The 5,295-nt window shown below is 42.4% G+C and overlaps 1 long non-coding RNA gene across 1 annotated transcript; it reads right to left on the bottom strand.

The window, feature by feature from the left end:
- Window positions 1-293: 293 nt before the first annotated feature.
- On the bottom strand, window positions 294-4,961 carry LOC138142473 (uncharacterized). Its single transcript, XR_011163430.1, has 3 exons — window positions 4,772-4,961; window positions 2,504-2,655; window positions 294-495 (listed from the first exon to the last, which is right to left on the bottom strand). It is a non-coding gene; the product is annotated as an uncharacterized lncRNA (long non-coding RNA).
- Window positions 4,962-5,295: the final 334 nt, after the last annotated feature.

Genomic DNA, 5,295 nt, shown 5'->3' with positions numbered 1-5,295 from the left:
AAGCTGTTGAGTTGGATGGCCTTTTGGACTTAAGATTTCCAGAAATTCTGAAGTGGTGGAAAGAAAAAGAAACAGAAATTTGGGGGTGGGGTGGAAATGAAACACATGCAATGCTTATGAGATTGATGGTTTGCCTTTTTTTCTGTATCCTTTACAGATCTAAAGATCTTTAACTCTAAATCTATGACCTATGATCATAAAAATGTATTGTGTATAACTTGGTCTACTCATAAAATTACCATGTTTAGTATATTAAATTTAAAAGTATAGTTTAGTCAGGCACCAATTACAAATTTGCTCATTGACTTTACTTTTCCATGGTTTTGTTTACATTACCCTTCAGTAAACTCAAATAACATCTCCTTATAGCAGCTAGGTGGTACAGTGGATAGAGCCTGGAGTCAGGGAGATTGGAGTTCAAATCTGGCTTCAGACTCTTACTAGCTGTGGAACTCTGGGTAAGTCACTTAACCTTGTTTCTCTCACTTTCTTCACCTGTAAAATGAAGAGAAGGAAATGGTAAACCATTCCTGTATCTTTGCCAAGAAAACCCCAAATGGGGTCATGAAGAGTCAGACACAACTGAAACAATCAAACACAAATAAAAAATTACCTCTCTCACAAGATTGTCATGAGGATCAATGAGATTTATAAAAAGCACTTAGCACAGTGCCTGGCACATAGCAGGTGCTACATAAATGCTTAGTTTTCCCTCAAAAATAAAATTGGTCTACACCTTCAAGGAGATTAAAATCTATTGGGAGGAAACAACATGTACAAATAAAAATAAATACAACATATGTAGAAAGAAGTCCTCTGATCAATTTGATGAGTCCATCCAACAAACCTGGCCTTTTTAGGGTTTGTTTATTTGTTTGTTTTTCTGAAGGGCACCTCACTCAGAGACCTTAATACCTTGCTGAGAGAACACAGGAAACACTTTTGATTGACTCCCAGTGACTAGTCCTTCCTCCAAGATGCCCAGCAAGTGAGAGTAAGTGGGATGGACTCTAGTCAAAAGAGTTGTCTTTTTCGTGGTCTATAAATGTAAACTATGTAAAATAGCTATCCCCTTTTCTTTCCCCCAGGCTATCTCTGCCTTCCATTCCTAGGTAGAGTATAGCAAGTGAAAGGGAAGGAATTTCTCTCACTTTGGCACCACCCAGCCATAATGGTAACTCAGAGCAGAGGCATATGGTTTTGGTAGGCTTGTGCCTACATGGAGCCTGAGGGGAATTGAAAAATGTTCTCCTGAACCCCAGCTTCCTGCATGGAGGAGTAGAGGTCTTGAATTCCCTAGGAATGAGATACCAGAATTTAGCCTTCTCACCAAGGAAGGGAAGTTTCCTGGGTAGCACCAGCTATAGCAAAGTTTCATAGATAAACCTGAGTTTGAGTTTGATAATATAAATAAAAGGGAAATAAAGATTAGGCAGAAATATGTGAAATCCTCTAGACCAGGGCTTAGGGCTAGAAAAGACCTGAAGCAGGTAGTTTAACCATTTCACTTTACAGCTTAAGAAGCTGAAGCCCACCCTAAGGGGGGTCAGAAGCTTGCTAAGGTCATACAGGAAGTATGAGGCAGCTCTAGAGTTCAATCCCAAGTGATATGATTCATAGAATCCTAATTTTAGAGCTGGAAGAGACCTCAGAGAACATATAGTCCAATTCCCTTATTTTACAGTTTAGGAAACTGAAGCCTAGGGAGGGGAGATGATTGTGTATCTTGGGCATACCCTCAAGAGACAGCTTTCCTCAATGGCATATTCCTTGAAGAGGACTGTCAACAAGGCCTCTGAAGCTGTAGACTGATGCTCCATCCATGGTGGACCTCTTAGGTCTGACCTTGGCAATCCCATCCACACTATCATTGAGAGCTTCTGGGACAATGCAGGAGCAAAGTGAGTGGGGATTTATTCCAGGAGGGACATGGTTGTTGGAAGCCCAGATAGCATTCCTGGACCTAGCACCTGACCAGGCCCTGTTATGTATACCACCTGACCACATGACAAAGACTGTTAATGAAATCATGCCATCAAATCTTGTCTTTCAAGTCTATACACATTTATTCAGTCCCTCTAGTACCATATTGTTCTGGCACAAAATAAAACAGCTTCTGCCCTCAAACTGCTAACATTCTACTGGAGACAAAATATATTCAGGGAAGTAAATAAAAATCAATGTAGTATAATTTTTGACAGGGATACTGTCAGGGGAATCAAGAAAACTGTCTATTAAAAGGTGCCACTTGAGCTAAGATTCAAAGGAAACCAGGGGTTTCAAGAAATGAAAGTGAAGAGAGCCTTCTGAGAGCTTTTCAGGCATGGAGACCAGTAGATGCAAAGATAAAAATACAGGAGCTGGAATACCATGTTTGAAGAATAGAAATTAGGCCAGTTTGGCTGGAACACAAAGGGGAATAATGTCTAATCACTCTAGGAAGAAAGATTGTAGTCAGATTGTGCTACGCTTTAAATAACAAACAGATGACTTGACATTTTACCATAGAGGGGATAGGGAGCCATTGAAGCTTCTTGAGCAAAATAGTGGTGTGGTTCAACCTGGGCTTTAGGCACATCAGCTTAGCAGCAGTGGGGCAGGATTGAAGACAAGAGGGAGGATACTGGGAGACCAATTGGAGGCTATTGCAATAGTCTAGGCAAAAAGAGATAAGGTCCTGAATTAGGAGGGCTGGTATGAATAAAGAAAATCTTGCAGATCTCATCATGTCACCCCTTAATCAATAAATCCCAGTGATTTCCCATTGCCTTCAATAGCAAATACCAAGTACTTCATTTGGCATTTAAAGCCCTTTTTAACTTAGCCCTCTCCTATCTTTCCCGTGTTCTTACACCTGACCCCCAATACTAACCCTTACATCCAGTGACACTGACCTCTTGGCTCTTCCATGAACAAGGCACCCCATCTTTCAGCTCTGGTCATTTTCTTGGACTGTCCCCCATGCCTGGGAGGCTCTCCCCCCTTTACTCTGACTACTGACCTCCCTGGCTTCCTTTAAGTCCCAACTAAAATCCCGCCTTCTACAAAATCTCCCCCACCCCCTCTGAATTCTAAACACCTTACTTCTTTTAATTATTTCCTGTTTATCTGGTATATGGTTTGCTTTATTTATATTTCTTTGCATGTTGTCTCCCCTGTTCAGTTGCAGTCTCCTTGAGGACAAGGGCTGCCTTTTGCCTCTTTTTATATCCCCAGCACTTAGTTCCTGGCACATAGTAGGCTCTTAATACATGTTGATTGGTTGAATCGTGGGGATGTATAGCGGCATAGTTTGGCTGACAATAAAATTGGCTTTCTCATTGCTAGTTAAGTTCAAATACCTTCAGAAACTTAAAAACAGTTTATTTGATGCAAACTATCGAGTAAGAAATACCTCAATCAACCTGACTTAGGCTCAATGATTACTGTACAGTTTTACATCAATGTTTTCAGACGACTTAGTGTTTAAAATTTATTTGGGGGAACTAAAGGCTAGGCAACAATATATGAAATCCTCCAGATCGTGATTTAGGGCTAGAAAGGACCCGAAGCAAGTAGTTTAAGGACTTTACAGTTTAAGAAGCTGAAGTCCACCCTAAGGGGGCCAGAGGAAGTCACACAGGAAGGATGAGGCAGCTCTAGAGTTTATACTCAAGGAATGTGATTCATAGAATCCTCATTTTAGAGCTGGAAGGGACCTCAGAAAACATATAGTCTAATCCCCTCATTTTACAGCTGAGGAAACTGAGGCCTAGGGAGGGGAAATAATAATAGTCAATTAACATGTGTTAAACCCTGTATGTGCCTGGCAACGAGTTAAGTGACTTAAGTCACAATGACTTGCTCAAAGTCAAATACCAAGAAAATTCCAGAGCTGGCCTAAAAATCAGGCCACTGAAAGTAAGTTGAAGGGAAGTATAGTGAAAAATTTACTAACTGTGAAGTCTAAGGACCTGGATTCAAGTCTCATTCCTTATGCTCACTCTCTATATAAATAAGTCACTTAACTTCCCTGGGCCTCTGTTTCCTTAACTGTGAAATAAGGACTTTATTACTCCAAAATTGTTAACATGTATATGGCACCTACTATGGGCCCAATACTGTGCTAAACACTTTAAAATTATTTCATTTCATCCTCACAACAATCCTGGGAGGTAGGTGCTATCATCATTCCCATTTTACAGTTGAGGAAACTAAGGCAAAGGTTAGGTGACTTGCTCAGGGTCATACAGCTAATAAATATCTCAGGGTGGATTTGAATTCAGGTCTTCCTGATTCTAGGCCCAGTGGTTTATCCATTGTGCCCCCTATCTGCTCATGGTCACTGAGGTCCCTTCCATGACCCTCTCCCTACAGATGCTTTCCCTTAGAGCCCTCAGTGCCTTCCTTTAACCCACTTTCACAGTGGTTACCTGTTAAATGAGTTCCACAAGTGGGCTTGGCTTTTTCCTTCCTGAGTAGTCCTTAGGGCTAAAGCTGCACTGAGAATCTGGCTCTGCCTTCAGACTAAGCCTGAGACTCTATTATAAGACACAACATGGCCAGATCCCCTTTGAGCCATCAGAAGCCAAGCTGCTCTCAGCCCAATGCCAGGCACACATACTTAACGAAATGTGTCTCCAAGAGAGCACAAAGCCCTCTCCCCAGCACAGAGGGCTTCTGGCTTTGTGCACCTGGAGGCTTTGAGGCCAAGAAAAGTGGGCACAATTTTCTTTTCCTATCCACAGGTCAGATACCTTGACCCTGGCTCATGCACATAACCTCCACTTACCTGAATGAAGCCAACATTTCTTCACCCTTAGATGTTAGCCAACCTGCCTTGCCTTGTCCCTTCTCTACCCTTAGAACGGGCCCAGCAGTCTGCTCCCCATTCCATGCCAACAGGCTGGCCTCCCTCCCAAGTATGGTAGAATGGGCCACAGACCCAAAAATTCCAAGGAGGGAGAGGAAACAGAGACAGAGAAAAAAAAAGATGGAGTGGGGGTGGAGAAAGCATGCTTCCAATTGGAAAGGAAAACTTTGTTCAGCATCCAAAATTTGAAATCACTCTTCTGTGGCTTGGCTTGGCTGCTTTACAAACAAGTTGGCCTCAGTTTAACCTGCATCCATTTATCATCCCCCACATCCCCACGCCCCCCCCCCCAGCACAGCCAAACTGCAGACACATCCCTGCCCTTCTCCCCACCCCCACCCCCCACTCTGTTTGCTAGGCTCTGCAGAGACAGATGATGTTGAGGCAAATTGCTGGTCAGTCTCTCATCAATGATCCCCTTTCAGTTTCTCAAAACAAAACCT

Source organism: Petaurus breviceps, unplaced genomic scaffold (assembly GCF_028583685.1).
Source record: "Petaurus breviceps papuanus isolate PSGF00001 unplaced genomic scaffold, PetGlider_PUasm1.0 90591, whole genome shotgun sequence".
Lineage (NCBI taxonomy): Eukaryota > Metazoa > Chordata > Mammalia > Diprotodontia > Petauridae > Petaurus > Petaurus breviceps.
The sequence above is the reverse complement of the archived record's forward strand: the minus strand, read 5'-3'. Positions and strand labels throughout refer to the sequence as shown.